This window comes from Talpa occidentalis, unplaced genomic scaffold (assembly GCF_014898055.3).
Source record: "Talpa occidentalis isolate TD23 unplaced genomic scaffold, MPIMG_talOcc4v2.1 talOcc4.9, whole genome shotgun sequence".
NCBI classification, from domain to species: Eukaryota; Metazoa; Chordata; class Mammalia; order Eulipotyphla; family Talpidae; genus Talpa; species Talpa occidentalis.
In genome coordinates this window covers 44,932,910-44,951,931 of record NW_023605305.1, presented here as the reverse complement: position 1 = coordinate 44,951,931, position 19,022 = coordinate 44,932,910, and the positions used below count along the sequence as shown (strand labels likewise).

Below are 19,022 nucleotides of genomic sequence, written 5' to 3'. Positions count from 1 at the left end.
CACCATGTAATGTGTCCTTTCAAATCAATTTTGAAATTAGACTTAAGGAAAGGAAATGCTACACATTGCAACATCTGCTAGAGTGCATTTATTTCCAGCAGAAACAATAGAACAACTCCATGTGGCATTTAGCTTACTGAAAAACACCAAATTGCTAAAAGGATGCAATACCATAAATAGACATTTATAAAAGTTTGTCAACTCCATTGAACTGGGTTTTTTGGGCTTTACTCTTTTCTGTGCTCCTCTGAATCTCCTCCTTCCCATAATAAGTATGACAGATAAATGATGAGATAGATAGATAGATAGATAGATAGATAGATAGATAGATAGCCACTAAAATGATGAAATCTTAATATAACCATTTCAGCAACAGAAAAAAAACATATTGATTGGTGACTGCTGAAGGACATCATTAAACTCCCAGTGTTTGATTTCATTTCTTCACTTATTTTATTTGTTTATTTATTGTTTGGTGCCTCAAGGCATCTCTGTACTGACTGACCCTGCTAGTTCAACTATTAAAGAATTTCTCTCTCCACGGAGGCCTAACGTAAACACGATAATCTGTTTGGCGGCTCTTGTGATGGTCCATGAATAAAACATACAACAACCCAGTTGGAATTGAAGCAGTTCACTTTTTGTTACCAAAGAGGCTGTTTGAAAGCTCCTGGAAAACTTCACATAGTTAATCTCAGAGGCCTGGAACTCCATTCTTAGCTCAAACTAACCCATAAGGGCCGTGGCTAACTATTGACTTTATGGTCAACCACCATATCATATCAGATTAAACAGGTCCTAAGACTAGGATTGGATTTGTATGTTCCTATAATTGAGACAGAACTCAAATTGAAGTTATGTATATATATATATCCTTGGACATAGAAGAAAATGTTGAGTAGGTGAGAGTGGAGAAGAGGAGTGAAAGAACTAGAAAGTCACATCAATGACATGTGATAGTGTATTCTGAATTCAAAATGCAAAATTACCAATTTATTTTTTTATAAAATTGAAAAGAAGTGATTGGGTATTTTTTGCCTTTGATATCTATTCAAACTCAAGATAAGTTTGTAACAAAAGAAAGGGTTATGCTATAGTCAGTGCACTGGCAAATTCAAAAGGCAAAACCTATGCCTGGTTGGATGAATGCTGTTGGGTGGGTAAATTCAGAGAGGAATTATTTAATGTGACCTTTCCCACACAACAAGAGAACAATTGTTATAATTCACGTTTGTTTTAAAATGCAGTCATTAAAAAAATGCTTTTAACACATTTTTTCCCTCTGGAAATCTCTCCCTTTGTGCATTGGCTTTGGCCATTAATTATGTTCAATTATGTTCTTGCATATATTTAATTTTTGATCTCCTGTAGAAGGAAACATAAAATGAACATTTTATATTAAGACAACTTTATATTGCTATGTAACAGCTGCTATTGACTAAACAACTTCCCTGGGAATCTCTTATGTCTGTCAACAAGTTCTCCTTATCATCTGAAATACTTTCTTTTTTTCACATGGTTGTCATTATTCTTTGTTTTAATGAAAAAATTAAATGCCATTCTGGATACTAGCAACATTTGTAAATTTTAAATAAATTTTTGCATTCCTAGTATACCTTAAAGTAAGCATGATTTTGAGGTGCAATATGAGTGTGAGTGGTTTTTATAAAATTCAGCAATCTAAGAAGAGCACTGTCAAAATACAGGATATAATTAATGTAAAATTATAAGTTAATGTCCAAGAAACATCCACTTTTTAAATATAATAAATAATAAAATTTGCATCTATTGCATATTTATAAGATTTAGTCTATGTTATTTATGCATCTCCATTGTAAGATTTAGTTAACTTAATTTAAATATAATGGCTAACAGTAAATTATTATTGAAAAGAATGTTGGGTTTTAAAACTCTTTGAAATCACAATCAAATCTGTTGAACAATTACCTGAAAAGGGCCTCCCTGATGCAAGGGGTTAAGGTTAAGTCCCAGGACTATGAAGCTATCTGCAGCATGAGTTCGATCCTTGGCCACACAACTGACTCACATGGCACAGCAGACTTCTGTCTTGCCTGCTGCTCCCCTCAGCAGTGTATTTCGTCAGTCTGCCTGTTCTGTTCCCCACTCTGTCTCTGGTGAATGCTCTCACCTCCTGTAACCCTGGCCTACACCCCGGCTCTTGTATGAATAAATAAATAAAATAAATCTGTTTTTAAAATTACCTGAAAAATTAATATCTAAATACCTTTGATAATATTAGTGAGAAAATTTCAGGAACACTTAATTCATCAGCTTCACCAAGGAATGAGGTGTTCCACATAAACTAATATACCTGCCAATTGTACCTTACCCCTTCCTGTATTTTTACGAAAATGTTCAAATAAAACCAGGTATAGAAAAGTGCACTATAAACTTAAAGTACATTTTCATTATGTTACAAACTCACTTAGATAATTTATTTATAAAGAAAATTCCCAAGATATATTCTTTCTTTTCTTCTTAGGCAGCATATACAAGATAAATTTTTATTTGGATTTTTAAACCAAGATTATCAACAACATTAATTATGGGATTCCAAAGGTTTTGCCCCAGATAATGAGTCCAAATGGTTATGTTCTCTTAATTCTTTTTTCCCTGCTGTTTCTTCTAGCTCTGTGAAATTGTCAATCAAGTTCACCTTTTTTAGCTTACTACTTGATTCTGTTGTGGTTTGGGGAAAAAATTCACTTGATTATGTCTAAACAGTAAATAGGTATGAGTAAGGGCTCAGTAACTTCCTCTAAATCTCAGTGTATATGCTTTATTGTAAAACTTTGGGAATATAGGTTTAGGCTATTAAATGTAAATTCAATGAGCAAGTGGCCAGTGTGTTTCAGCCATACAATTAGATAGACAAGGCCCTTGTCTTCAGAAAACTTTCAATCCACTGGAATGATCATCATAAAACATAATTACCCGAATATTTAATTATATGAATTATATTAGATTACCCAAACCATTAGATTGCCCAAGATATTAATCAATTAATTAAATATTTAATTATCTGCTGTAAGGCAAAAATGTTCCATTTCAAAGAAGGTATCTAAGCTAATCTAAGAAGGCTTCTCATTTAAACTAAAACCTGCAGGGCCTCCTTGATGGTGCAAGGGGTTGAGCACAGCACTGTGATGCTACCTGCAGCCTCTGCAGAACAAGTTCAATCCCTTGCTGGCCAGGGAGCTACCCACATGGTGTAGCAGACCCATCCTGTCTCACCCGCTGCTCCCCTCAGCAGTGTATTTCAGTTAGTCTGCCAGTTCTGTTCCCCACTCTGTCTCTGGTGAATCCTCTCACCACCCCCTCTACACCTTTGTCCTGTACCCCAGTTCTTGTATGCATAAATAAATAAACCTTTAAAAAATAAATAACTAAAACCTGCAGGAGGGGCACATAAGGGGCCAGATAAAGAGATTAACATATAAGAAAAGTGCACAGTGTTCGGGGAATTTTGTTTATTTTTGGAATCTCCTAACGAGGTGAGACAGGAATTTAAAAGACTTCTTGATAATTGAGTAGGTTACTACTTAATTTAAGACGTTTTAAAAATTCTTTTGATGACTATAGTTTAAACTTATTTTCACCAGCTTCTCCCTCCAGAACTTGGGGAAATTCTTTGCTAAATTTTCAATGTATTTGCTATTCAGTTGTGGAATGTGACTCTTCTATAACTAGGACACTTATGCTGCCTTACCTGGAGGACAAATTTCCAATTCTACACTGTGCTCTGCTCTCAATCTGATTTGTAGAACTCCCACTGACGGCAGTTGGAGCTGTGCTTGTATATCTAGGAAAGCACACTGCCCTCTGTGTCACTGTCAGACTCTTCTGGCATGAAGCCTGGAAGCAGGAGTTGTAGATGTGAGTCTCTAAGGAAACAGAGCTCTCAGCGCTGCCACACTAGCGGTAGTGTGAATGGAAGCAGAGAACATAGCTGAAAGAGAAGGGCATGGCATCTGGACCGGCACCCTTTATCCCACCAACCAGGGCAGGAGAAGGAGGGGTGGAAGAAATTGCAAGCATTTTTTTTTTCTGAGACTAGTGACTTGATTTCACAATTATCAACTTTATAGCCATGGATTGTTTTTATTTTTATTTTTTAAAGATTTATTTATTTATGCATACAAGAACTGGGGTACAGGCCAGAGGTGCAGAGGGTGAGAGGATTTACCAGAAGCAGAGTGGGGAACAGAACAGGCAGATTGACCGAAGCACACTGCTGAGGGGAACAGAGGGTGAGACAGGAAAGGTCTGCTGTGCCATGTGGGTAGCTCCCTGGCCCCGGCGGGGATCAAACTGGTGCTGCAGTGCTGAGGATAGCTTCATGGTGCCATGCTGAATCCCTTGCGCCACCAGGGAGACCCATGGATTGTTTTTTAAATAATGACATACTCCCTAACATAGGTAAGACATAGGAAAGAGCACAAATAGAGGTCTGGGCTTGGGACCCACCTTGCCTTCTTCCACCTCCTACTCCATTCTGTAAGATGCACTGGCTGACCAAGAAACTGTTCAGCCTCCATTTCTCCCCTTCTCACCACACTAGACAGACATACCCTTGGGAAGACTGACCCAGGGAACAGGCCCAAGTTGGCCCTGACAGTGGGCTCTAAGCCATTTGGATAGGAATTGCTGGAAAGACTTTCTCTTAACCACTCACTAAACTGTACTTCTTAGATAATGGGGAATTTCATAATGGTTTGAAATTGAAGAAGCATGTGTTTTAGGGATGAGAGCACTGTGCAAATTTTAAGGCTTGTTTCTAAGCCAGTGTGTCTCAAACTTAATGTGCACAAGTATCATTTAGGTCTTTTAAAATCCAGATTCTGAATCTATAAGGCTGTGGTGGGGTTCCCCATTCTGAGGTTCTAATAAGTTCCCACATGATGCTGTCTGTTCAGTAGAAAGACCTACGTGAGTATTACCCGTATCGTTTTTGTTTGTGTGTGTTTATATATGTACAATCTACTATTTTGAGATGGGAGGTTTTACTAGTATGTGAAGAAAAATCACAAAGTTGCATAAAGTAACTTTATGGGTTAGATTTATCATTATTTGAGATTCATGTTGCAGATGATATTCCAGAAAACAAACTTTCATATCTATTTCTCTTCCATATTCATCTTTCAGCAGTGATGCCACCATGTCTTATCTTTGAATGGGGTTTTCAGGTGTTGTTTTATTTTTTTAAAGATTTATTTTTATTTACTTATGCATACAGGAAATGAGGTCTAGGCCAGAGCCTCGGGAGGTGAGAGCATTCACCAGAGACAGAGTAAAAAGCAGAGAAGGCAGGTCTACTCCACTACAGGGGAGTAACGGACAAGACAGGAGAGGTCTGCTGCGCCATGTGGGTATCTCCCTGGCCAGATTAGAAATCATGCCACAGTGGCTGGCTATAGCTTTATAGTGCTGAGACTTAATCCCTTGCACCACCAGGGAGGCCCTCAGGTGGTATTTTAGCAGCTTTCTAGAACCCTATAGGTTTCTAAGAAACATTAGAGTCAGTAGAAGACTACAGGTCTCCTGGTGCAGAAAAGAGATTTGGATTATATTTTAAAAGCTATTATCTTTGAAACATCCCTCTCTCAACCATTTTCTGTTCTTAACAAGTGCTTATAGGTTCCTTTTTCTTCAATGGATGCTGCAATTGCTACCCTTCTAACTATTCGTGTGAACTGTGTCCCATGGCATGGAATTGAACATATTTAAGAACATCTTCACTAGCTTAAAAAAAAGAAACACTTGCTTAGAGAAATTTTACTCAGGTATCTCCTTTGCTGTAATAATTATTTGTCTTTTTACTGAACAGAAGAAGGACAATGATACTGCAGGTTGCATAGCTAATAGCAATTTTGAAAGCTGTCATAAAACTTACCACTTTTCACTTTACCTAGATAAAATGAAATCTAATATATTTATATATTTTTTCAAAGGCAGTTAGCTATCAATTATGGAGAATTCTGAATTTCTGGGAAATGATAATTTAAAATGTTAACTTTGAACCAAGATTACATAATGGAAAATTGACTAATGTTTTAAAGATAAATATAATTCTAGATAGTGTTATTCTACATTTTAAAAATAAAATGTGAAATACTCTCTGGAGTATTAGTCAACCTCCCCCTGAGAATTTATAGATTATTAACTGAAATGGCATTTTTCTTGTTAGTTATGATCAAAGTGATTTGCAAATGTCCAAAAACACGTGAAAGCTGATTATACATTTTATTGCTGGCACCACATTGGCTGGCCACCCATATGATGGAGCAATTGTGACTGTGGACTACTTCCAACTAGCCTCGGGGAAAGAGTACACTGAGTCAAGACCTTTAGAAAGCATTTATTTGCTTGCCTCATTTAGTCAAGTGACTTTTATAATTTTCCAGCTTTTAGTCTTATTTATTTCACATAATGAGAAAACAGTATCTTATTTCTGGCATTTCAACAAAGAATAGCCACCATTTAAAATTTTCATTTCAAGATGCACATACCTTATACAAGAAAATGACGTTTATTTTTTTCCAGAGACAAAAGGCACACTTACAGAGAGGAATTCTATTTGATCTTAATGTAACAAATATTTGTCTTCAGAGTCATACCTTTCTCTCAAAATCCTATCCATTTTCAAAGATGCAGTAAAATTCCTTCTTTGCCAGGAAGCCTGTACCCCTCTAGTGAGAATTACTCTCTTGCTCTTCTGTACTCTGACAATAAAATTTATGCAGATCTAGTAATTTGTCTTCATGGGCACAACTAGATATGTGTGCTCTCAGAAAGTGAGCTCCCGGGGAACAGACAGAATGTCTTTTTTTTTTTTTTAAGATTTATTTATTTATGCATACAAGAACTGGGGTACAGGAGAGAGGTGTGGGAAATGAGAGGACTCACCAGAGACAGAGTGGGGAATAGAACAGGCAGATTGACTGAAATACACAGGTGAGGGGAGCAGCGGGCGAGTCAGGAGAGGTCTACTGCAGTATATGGGTAGCTCCCTGATCAGGGATCAAACTTGCGCTGCAGGGGCTGTTGATAACTTCACAGGTTGTGTCTTAACCCCTTGCTCCACCAGGGAGACCCAGAATGTCTGTTGTTGTTGTTGTTTTTTCCAAAAGAGCCTAACCCAGTGTTTCTTAATTATTGAGATAAGTTAGCTATAAAATATTTCAACTGAATTTGTATAATGTGAGTGACTATGGGTAAATGCATTGTGGGGTTTCCACTTTATGCAGTAAGATCACCAAATCATCACAACATTTTAAAAAATGACCTGTGTAAAAATGATTTTTAGGGGCCTCCCCGGTGGCGCAGCGGTTGAGCGCTGGGTTGCAAAGCTGCCGGCGCAGCCTCTGTAGCGCCGGTTCGATCCCCGGCTGCTCCCCGGCCACTGGAGGAGGGTCCCACATGGCGCGCAGACCTCTCCTGCCGCCCTCTGCTCCCCTCAGCAGTGTACTTCGGTGCTTCTGCCTGCTCTGCTCCCTGCTCTGGCTCTGGTGAATTCTCTCACCCTCCCACGCTTCTGACTGTACCCAGTGCTTGTATAAATAAAAATAAATAAATCTTAAAAAAAAAAAAGAAAATAACATTAAAAAAATGATTTTTAGTAATGATTAGGGCCCAGGCAATATTTCAAAAAGTAACATTTAAATGCAATTAGATAAAATAAAACTGCATTTAAAATCATTTTGTGCTTCATCATTCTCTCTTTAACATAGAAATTTTAAAATATTTAATGGTGGTTTCCTTATTTGTACAATTTCATGCAGCACTTACCTCTGTTTCCTTCAAAATAATTAATATATAGTCCTTAATATACAGTCCATAGAATGTGTTTTGCTGGTATGTCAAAGTACCTTCATCTGTATTCAAAATAGCATTTTTTTTTTTTTGCAAAATAGCATATTAACCAAACACGTAATAATGAACATACCTACTGCTTATTTCTATATCATGTTCACTATTACAGGAAACTAAATAAGATGGGCCAATAGAAAATCAGAGCCAGACTTAAATAAGACTTATCCTCTGGCCCAGGTTTTAACTTAATTTCTTGCAATAAAAATATGTTTATATATTTTCTTTTCTGCATTCCTTTTTCTTTTAATGGGTGACTTTGGCAACTTTTCCATTTTTCCTTTTTTTAGAGATTGTTAAGTCCACAGGCATCAGAGGAAATACATTCTCTGAAGTATTCAAACTCAAGAAATGGTAATGATAATTTACACTTCCAATCCAGGAAATTCTTTTACAATGGCATTAAGACTTTCACATGAAAAATATAAATTAGTAATTTAAATTCAAGCACTAAAGTAAAAAAGCAAAACAAAACTTGGATTTAGGGACCAATTCTATCACTCAGTAATTGAATGACCTTGAGAAAGACACTAATGTCTTTTAGATTTGATTCCCTAATTTGAAACAGTAGAAATGATAACAAGACCTACCTAGGTTGGTTTGAGGACTCTGAGGCATGTAAAGTACTTTCACTGTGTGTTGGAAAGATCTCATTCCCTAGAGCCAGAACTTGTCATCCATCAGCCAGTCAGGCATACGCGCTGGGGATAGTGTGTTTCTTCACCAATTGTTTCTGTTTTTGTTTACTTACAAGCAAAAGGGGACACCAGATTGTAACAATTAGGAAAGAAAGTGAGAACCCTCAAAGTCAAAGAAAGAAAAATCAAAGCAAAGACTAAGTTACTAAATCTTCCAGAAGGAAGAAGGAGAAAAAAGAGTGAAGGCTTGAAGGATTAAATTCTGAATGTAGTTTCTTAAAAGGAATTTTTGTGGTAAGGGACAATGGAAAGATACTAAGTTACAATACAAACCCAAGGGCAGGCCTCATGGAAATCAAAGAAAGTGACACTACAGGCACATTGTAGAATAAGGGAATGTTTGAAAAGAGAGGGCTATGTATTTACCATTTTGCTTGATCTACATATCAAAAGCATCCTCCAACTGTATATAGAAGATCCTTGCAGGAAAATGTTTCATATGAAAATTAAAAAATGTAATAAAATAAAAAAGAAAGAAGAAAGTGCTAGAGGCCATGTCATTTTTTTTTTTTTTCATCCTGTTCTCTTTTATAGATTTCAGACCAGGTGCAAATAGCTCATGCAAACTAATACTTTCTCAAATCACCACAAAAGCAAAAGCAAATACTGGGGAATACAGGACCCACCATACTGAAAGGAGATACTCTGAGAAGTAGAAATAATGGAAGGTTAAGTGGCCTCAACATGAAAAAGCACATCTATTTTTGTTAAAACCCATCTAATAACCTGTTGTGTAATAAAAGTCCACTGTGCTTTTTAGAAAAAAAGAAAATTTGCTCAGCTAATTTTAGAGATATTTTTATTCAAAAATATATTTTCCGAAGTTTTGAATCAGTAATATTGAAAAATTGAAAGTCAAATCTCCAACGAATTGAAATCAATCGATTAGCTATTTGAAAACCTGTATTATTCTACTCATGTGTTAGGCATCTTCTCCAGCAGACAGACTCCTTCATAGCAAAGACTTTTCCTTAGCCAAGAGATGTCAATCTTTGTTATTACAAACCAGTTAACAGAACTATAAGTTAAATTCTTTTTAGGGGACTGGGGGTATTTTTTTTGGGGAGGTGTAGGGTATTTTTTGCAGCAAATAAATTTGTCCAGGCATTTAACCAGAATAAAATAATTTAAGGCTCTTATTTAAAATGAAGGTTTGAATTTATCGTAACACTCGTTAATCAAATTTATTATTTATGTTGATTCAAATTCCACTTGAGTGGTTTAGCAGGGGAATTTCTTTTTTTTTTAATTTTCTTTTTTATGCATCCAAGAGCTGGGGTGTAGGCCAGGGGTGAGGGGGAGAGGGTAAAACGATTCACCAGAGTGGGGAGCAGAACAGGCAGATCTACTGAAATACACTGCTGAGGGGAGCAGCGGGCAAGACAGAAGAGGTCTGCCGGGCCTTGTGGGTCACCTCCCTGGCTGGGGATCCAACTTGTGCTGCAGTGGCTGCTGATATCTTCTTAGTGCTGAGACTTAACCCCTTGCGCCATCAGGGAGGCCCTAGCAGGGGAATTTCTTAAGTGTTAACTTAAGACTGTGGAAATGTGTGAAGAACGCTCTGGCTTTTTGTAAGACTCTGCTTCAAAACTTGACTCCATTGTGTTCTAGTTGTGACATTCAGCAACTGTCTCAAGCTTCCCGAGTTTCATATAAAATAGAGATAAATGTGCTTATTGTTTATGTCACATTATTATCATAAGATTTGAATAAATTAACATAAGAAAATAACTCAGTACAGTTCTCGAACTATTTAGAGTGCAACATAATGCAATATACCCCTATAAGAGCACCACCATCTAGAAAATTGTAAAGTTGACTTCCCTCTCACACATGTCCTATTAGTTATCTAGTCCTATCATTCTCCCTCATAAATATCTCTTAATTACATTTTCTTTCTTGCATTTGCCTTGTAAAGACCCTCATTACCTTAGGCCTTGACCAAAATAATGGCTGTGCGATTCACCCTTACCTACAGACTCACTATAGCCAACCCATTTTTTTATATTGAGAGCTCTTTCTAGAGACTAAATATAATCATAACATCTTTCTGTTTAAAACTCTTATAATGTTCCAATGCCCATAAAACATAATTTAATCTCCCTAGAGGGATACACAAGGGCCTCCATCATTAGGTAGTTCAAAGTCACCTTCTACTACTATTTCTCATCACATACTCAATGTATTAGACACACAATTCTATCTTTCTCCCTGGACTTCTGTTGTTCTACTTGCTGTTTCCTTTGCTGTGATATATATTTCCCACCCTCTCATAGAGAACAACTATTCATCTTTGAGACACAACTGAAATGTCACATCCCACATGTCGCCTTCTCAGCGCACATGGGAAGAATTTATCATTCCTGTAGCACTTATTTACATTATATTACACCATATTTTATTAATTACTTGCTTACATGTGTATCCCTACGCTGGACTGTGAGCTCTTCTGTATAGTTTGGATATGGCAGTATTTGCTATTTACTGAATTAATTATTGAGAATAACAACATCAAATTGATGACATTGTGATGGGTCTGCTCATGAATATGCCCCAAATTTGCAAGTGGTCTTTCATTTTTATAGTATATTTGTAGTGTCTGTCCACACAGGGGAGCAAAAGTAATGGAACTATATCATTATTATGGAACTCTACCAAAACAAACAAAAAACCCATCAATAACCTTTTGGAATCAATTATAATGATATTACAAGCAAACATATCTTTGGCTTAAATTATCAAGTTTAAGTGTCTCAACTTATTCTGCTCATTTAGACACAGCATGGACACAGACACATTTTTGTGATTCTCAGAAAATATAAATTTTAGATAGTCCACTCTTTCCCTTTGCATGCATGCTGATATGTATATATGGATGTTGTATATGGCTGACTCTTGAAGGGCTTTTAAATCAGCATATGGTACCTTGGTTCCTCTTTCTACAAAAAGTACTAGCCGTTATCTTCAGGATGCTGTGGATTTAATGAGAAGGCCCAGCAGTGGCCCCATTTTTTTTTTTCTTTTTGGTAAGAAAATAGAAGAAAGTAAAATATCTCAGAATATTAATTTCAGTACTGGCTTCAGTAATTAACTTCATTTAGTGCCTACCAGAGTGACAGCAAATAAATGTTCCTTGCTGATGATGAAATACTAAATAGGAGAACCTGTGTTTCTAGTTCTGCACTGTCATAAAGCTGCTATTATTATTCAGCATTTATTAGGCACCCACAGAGCATGAGGCATAAACATGACAAGTGGAAAACACAGTCCCAAACCTCTACATTACAAAAGACAGATGCACAGGAAAGTAGGTGGACCTCGAAATTGTTTCCAAATGGCTGTTTGTAGGAGGATTTAGAGAGTAGGAAAACCGAAAGGAGCAGGGGGAGCTGGGAAGAAGGAAGTGTAAGGAATTAGGAGGTGTACGAGAAGTTAATGTTTTCATGAAAGGAATAGGTAGAAGGTCAGGTCAATTTCCAGAAGCATAAGAGTGGAACTGAGTGATCCACTGGTGATAAGGAAGAGCCCAAGGCAATAAAGAAGGAAAAGTGTTTTCCTATTATCTCTCCTCATCTTTCCAGCTAGGGTCACTTCCTCCAACTTTTCTGGTTGGAAGCAAGAGAAAAATCAAGATTTTTTTTTTTTAAGTAAGGCACACCCATGCTAAATGAATGGTTCTGCCATTTACTAGCCTCAGTTTCCTCATTTAAAAAATGGAACAGTAACACTTCAAAGAATTGACCTAAGAATTAATAGGCGATGAAGCGTATGAATGATCCACACTAGTGCCTGGTACACAGTTTAGAGATTCTGGAATCTTAGTTTAGTTTCCAGTCTCTGATGTCCCAGGTTTCTTGCTCATTTTGCTTTCTCTTTCTCCTGTCAAAAAAGGTAAGATATAGTCTGGAAAGAGAAGATCAAGTTTAAACAAGCATTATTGGTTAATAAATACATAGACAGGATTATATTAATGCTGAGACTCTTTCCTACTGAATTTGGGGACAGTGAGATTTCAACCTAGTTAGTAACTTTTTCTTAGCAGTCATTAGATAGAGACCAAAAAAAATCACTGTGGGAGCCTTGTGAAATGGTTCTTGGGGACCCTCCAGGGCATTTCTCTCAGTCTTTTCATCAACAGAGCTGGTCTATATCGTAAGTCTTATTTATAAGGAGGCTTTCAGGCAATTTCACACTGCTTTTCTCTGATGTAGCCCCAAAAAAACATGTAAACCCAAGGGATTAGTAGCGACTTAAAGGGAAAATAGTGTAAAGTTACACCATGAACCGAGGCAGTGCAGCTGCCTTGATGCACTGTTCCCTTGGGCTCCTACAGTGAATGAAACTTATCTAAGCCGCGCAGTCCACTCCCACACCGCCAGACCCGCAGCCCATTGTTACCACGCGCACGCGAATTGCTCGGTCTCGGGGGGCAGCCGAGTCTGTAATGACCTGCATTGTAGAAACACACAGGAGTTCACTATCTAGGAATGAAAACTTAAATCTCCTTTTATATTTCTTTGTTGACAGTTGCAAGTAGAGCTGTGTAGTAAACAAAATGTTTATTCTGGCAGTGTTGCTTTCATAGGTGGTTCAGATGCATTTATTGAGTAGGGCAGCAGCCTGAAATGAAAATGAAGCAGGAATATCATTTGAGGGTATTGTAGAAGTCTTGAAAAAGGCTGAATAGTCCCCAAATGAAACCATCATGAGGCTGGCATACTTACATTGATGATTTCATCAGACCAATAATTAATAAGTGTGAATTAGGCTAATGAAATCAGATAGGGTAATGAAAGGCAGCCTCCTACTTGTTAACATTGCTATTTTCTTCACTATTCATTTCTACCAGATACTGAATTTGCTGCTCAAGATCTAATTGGGCTTATTTGACTTCTGAACAATTTTTTTAAATTGTGTCAAAGAGCCTTTAAGAAGGTGTAAAAGTGAAACTATTAAGAATCTATAGGATGTATGCAATATTGGAACATAGATCAAATCCAAACAACTGCAGGCTTTTCCTGCTCCTTTGATAAGACTAAATTCCAAGTAAAGGAAATGATTCAGAGGATTTTTTTCCCAAGCCTGGGATTTTTAAAAGGCAGAGATTCTTTATCTCCAAATGGCAGCTTTTTTAACTTTTTGACATACATAATTTAGTAAATAATTAAATTATAACTTCTTTCTCTCTGACTATAAGCACTGTAGTATAATCTGGAAAAGTGATGGGCATCAAAACTAAGCCCTTTGGTCTATAGGACAGAGCTGTGAAAACTTGACCTGGAAATCACCTTCTCTGATGAGAATTCATGAGCTGCCACTGTATCTTAAATCTAAAAGAAAAGGGTAGATGTGGGTCTGATGTGATTTGGTTTTGATTTGAGGCTTCTCTTCCAAAGAAAGCTTGAGAATCTGTAAAAGGGATCAAGGGCAGAGGAAGCATATGCTTCCCATTCTTCTTCCCATTAGCAGCAAATAAGGGGAGCTCCCTTTGCAAACTGGAACTATTTGGGACCCCTTCCAGTGACTTCACTTGTTCTCACATCTTCAGTTTGAAAGCAAGTGCCAAAAAGGAGACAGGAAGCGTGCATTCATGGGTAAGGGGTTAAACCCAGCAGGATGTGTGGATAAAATTACAGTGTATTTCCTATTTGATAATATTGGATCTATTTTGAGATTACTTATCAGTTGGTTATTGTGCTAATAATTGCCATTAAAATTAATACTACATTTTGGGAATTAGGCAAAGTGCTAACAAGTTTGCTTTTACACAGTGCTTTCCAAAAGCAATCTGGGTAACTTGTTTCTGGAATGCAGCTGTGTAAGTTTTCATTAACATCTTGCAGGTGGAGCCTAATTTTAGTTCAGCCTTGAGAAGGGGGAATTGTTTTCCTCCTGATACACACAGCACCACAACAGCAGCAAAGCAGGTGGGGCTTTGCCAAGTACTTGTTTACTTTCCTGTTTTTAAAAAACAGATGATTCATATCGTTAATCATACAGTTTCTATTTGATTTTAACATGTCTTTAACAGAATAGTATGGAGTATGTTTGACCTACAGTTACTCAAATGTGAAACAAAAGCAATGAAATGGAAAATGATAAGAAAATGAGCAATGAATCCTAAATATAGTGGAGAAGAAGCCAGTGAATGAAGTGAAGTAAAATTTAGAACTACATCTGTTTGGCTACAAAAGCATTTTAAAAAGCAACCTTCCAGATTCTAGTTTGGCAATCTGAAGTTGGCTCAGTGAGAAAGTTCAATTTTTTTTTTTTCTGCATTTGCAAGGAGGAAACTATTAGGGGAAGGAAGCAGTTGCTGGGAAGAGGGGGTTCAGGGGTCAGAAAGGACCACTGAGATGCAGATTGGTTTCCTTTACATGTTCTTCTCAGGCCTTTGAATCTCAGGGAATGACCGGTAATCAGCTTAAATTTTTGGTTTGAGGAAAAAACATTTTAAAGAATGAGAGAGTGATTAATGACACTAATTTCTCTTTAATTTGTTTAGAAAATATTGTGAGCTTTGCTAAGCATCCAGGGCACAAACTCCACACCTTTGTTGTTTACTGTGATTCAGCACAGTGAACCTACTGTGTGTATCTCTCTGGATGTGAGGACAGTGTGATGTGAAGACCATAATACCACCGCTTGTCATCTGGCTTAAACAAGTGCCTTTGAATCCTTCCACCCCATGGGGTGTGCATGAAAATTCCATTACCTCCACAGAGAGGGGGCAGTTCTATGTGCTTTTTTTTTTTTTTATTCAGTGTCTTGGAATGGATGGAATTTGTGATTATGCTGCATAGAAGTCTATTGTTCTGATCCTTAAAATAAACCTTTTCTTATAAGCCCTCTTCTGGACCTTGAAGGTCACCATTCAAGGGCTGTGCCTTTGGGAAAGTTCTTAACCTGGGATACACGTATGTCCATGGATGTACTTCAGAATGTTTATGACAAAGTTTCTCATTTTTTTAAAATAAATATGGATGCACAGTATTTTTCTCCTTGGGAGAGAGTCAATATCATTCTTTGGATTCCCAAAAGGATATGTAAACCCCCAAATCATAAAATTATCACTTTATGCAGAATGGTTTCAATTACTGCCTTTAATGTAAAGGAAATACAGCAGTTTACTTTGACTAAAGAATATAATTAAGATGTAGTACTTGCCAGCTTTCCTCATAGACTGAATCTTAGTCTCACTTAGGAGGTTTTACACTCTGAGTCTACCTAGTTACTTTCCCTGGGATATCATAATTCTTTTCTTATCTCTAATCTGTTACTATGCTAAATGTCCAACTAAGAGGATATTAAATCTCTAAGATTTATTCCTTCTTTCAATATAGATTTGCTAAACATCTATTACATTTAAGGTACTTCTGGATTTCAGAAATGCATGATACAATCTCCCCTTTAAGAAGTTTCCAGATCCTTGGTAGACAATCTTCTAGGAAAAGAAACTCAATCAACTGATCAGTTCGCAAAAGGGGACATTGTTATATGAAGCCTCAGATTTCCAAAACATATTGCACATCCTCATTTTGAGATATAAATGCAAAAAGTTAAAAGCAAATCACTCTGACCCTTTGAAAATATGACAAGAACAAAGCCACACCCAAACCTGTTTGCTCTGCCATCCCATTCCACCCACCTACAGACGTGGCTGTAGAGGGGCCGTGTGGGTGACAGAATAGAGGGTGGAACTTTAGAAGTGGCTTCCAGGGTGGAATGGAAGGAAAGGTTATCAACCGGCAAGCAAAAACTGATTGGTTTGACTTAGTCTAAGTATTTTTAACTGATTTGATCTGCACATTCCCTAAAGCACTATCAGATTATGATTTTGCAACACACTTGAGGATATGGCCCTACTGGAGTTTTCACAAACAAAATGCCCTTCTGTTTTCCCTGATAAAACCTTAATCTTTGGATAGCTATCTCTTGTAGATACCTGAAATTCAGACACTCTTCCTTTCTTCCATTGCTCAACATCTGAGGCTCTTTTAACTTCACTCTACTTAAGAAGGGAAATAAGTTAAAATAGAGCAGGAATAGGAAGTATTCTAATTTTCTCTCTCTGTGAGCCAGGCTAACAATAGCAGGTGTCATAGATCAGAACTTCTTAATATTCAGTTTGCAGTTAGCCTCTTTCAAAATGTGAGCTTCAGGGCCTCCCTGGTGGCACAGGGGTTAAGCACAGCATGATGAAACAATCTGCAGCCTCTGCAGCATGAGTTCAATCCCCGGCTGGCCAGGGAGCTACCCACATGGCGCAATAGACCTCTCCTGTCTCGCCTCCTGCTCCCCTCAGCAGTATATTTTAGTCAGTCTGCCTGTTCTGTTCCCCATTCTCTCTCTGGTGAATCTTCTCACCCCTTTCACCTCTGGCCTGTATCCCAGCTCATGTATGCATAAATAAATAAATCTTTAAAAAAAAAAAACCAAAATGTAAACTTCAGGGGCCTCCCTGGTGGTGCAAGGGATTAAGACACAGCACTCTGAAGCTATCCACAGCCACTGCAGCACAAGTTTGATCCCCAGCCAGGGAGGTGACCCACATGGCACAGCAGACCTCCCCTGTCTCACCTACCTGCTGCTCCCTTCAGCAATGTATTTCAGTGGATCTGTCTGTTCTGCTCCCTACTGTCTCTGGTGAATCCTATCACCCCTCCGCATTTCTGGCTTACACCCCAGTTCTTATATGCATAAATAGATAATCTTTTTTAAAAATGTAAACTTAAGCCCCCAACTTCTACTAGTCATCAAGAAATCCAGGACTGTCTTGGAGAGGATGAAATGAAATTGCATCACTTTTCCCAGAAAAGTATGGAAAGGGTGTTTTGGCTGTCTATACAGAGGGCTCAGTTTTTTGCTAATATTTCTAGTTTAAAATGACAGAATTAATAACCTTCCTTCCTAGTTTCTAAGTTTCTCATCTTTGTGAATTTTTCCTACACTTCTCTCTAGGCAAACCTACACTTTTCCTGCTGAGATTCCTTAAGTCATAGAGTGAAATGTCACCTACAGGAAACATGTGATTCATTTCACTCTTGCTGGTAGGTACATTCAGAACTGTACTTCAAGAGCTTTATTTCCCGTTTTTAATCTAAACCTTATTGGGCTGCCTGCAGCAGAAGCCTCAACCACAGCTGCTGAAATAAAGTCTTTACAGAAGCACTTAAGAAGACCCGCTTGTTCTGGTGCTGCTTCTGAAGAAGTTCCTATCAGCAGCAGGGTAAAATTTATGAGATTCTTATGAGATTTTTGGTTTCTTAAAAAAAAAAAAAACACATGTCACAGTGAATCTGAATACATTCCATGAAAATTGCACAGACCTCTCAACCAGTACAAGGACGTATACAGAAAATTTGAGAGGTCACTGGCAGAACCACACTAAAATCATCTCAGACAAATGAGATAAATCCTGTCTAAAGATTTAAAGCGAAAGAAAGAGATTCTGCAACTTCAAATGGGAAGGCCTGCCAATCTGATTGTTATCTTTAGTTTTAAAATCTGTCTTCAGTATTCATTAGTATCCGTGATGCTTGTTTTTTGTTTTTTGTTTTCCTTAGCCTACAAATTAGGTAAGGACAAACATAACTATAGCCAAAAGCTCTGCAAGTACATGACAAGAATCTCTACTTTGTAGAAGAGAAATAATAATTTAAAAATAGAGGATATTTTGATAGCTCATACCAATATGTTTAGGTAATGTCTACTCACTTGTCTCTTGTAGACTTTTGATTATCCAGAGTTATGTTGGCTGAGTCAAAATGACTTTTATTTATATATTATAATCAAATTAGATAAACTATTTTAAAATTATTTATACTCATACTACAGACAAAGGAAGAGCCAATACTCAAATAACTTGAATCGGTTGTGATAACAGAGAGACCAACTGCTCTTCTTCCAGCAGTGAGCTGTGCTGAACTGGTTCCTTTGAGGTCAGGCTATGGTAGGGCATGTTCTTATTTGGATTACTGTTAAACAAAAATGAGGTGAGGAAGAGTAAGGAGATACAAATCTCCTTGTTGAAAAATGAGAATTGGGCCTCCCTGGTGGGGCAGGGGTTAAAGTCTCAGTGCTATCAAGCTATCTCCAGGCACAGTGCCCCTACCTCCCCACCACACCCTCCAGCTAACCCATAGGGCCACATGGCAGGAGCAGACCTCTCCCGTCTTGCCCCATCCCCCACCCCGCTCCCCTCAGCAGTGTATTTCAGCATATCTGAAATACAGAATCTGAATCCTCTCACCCCCTGTACCTCTGGCCTGCACCCCAATTCTTGTATGCATAAATAAATTTTTAAAAAATCTTTAAAAAAGGAAAGAAAAAATGAGAATTGGCAGCATTATTTATAATATAAATGATATTTAAATTGCCATAACACATTATAATTTTCTAAGTATAAATGATTTGATCTTTTTAATAATCTCT

General features: G+C 37.5%; 1 protein-coding gene across 2 annotated transcripts in view; it reads left to right on the top strand.

The window, feature by feature from the left end:
- The window catches only part of ADGRL2 (adhesion G protein-coupled receptor L2), a 594,604-nt gene that overhangs the window by 304,745 nt on the left and 270,837 nt on the right, over positions 1-19,022 (top strand). The window contains exon 1 of one of the 2 annotated variants that reach the window (XM_054691649.1): positions 17,550-17,638. The exons of the other annotated variant lie outside the window; for it this stretch is intronic. The gene's annotated coding sequence lies outside the window, so the exon portion shown is untranslated. Of the gene's footprint in view, positions 1-17,549; positions 17,639-19,022 lie in introns of those variants that run through there. 2 annotated transcript variants of the gene reach the window in all.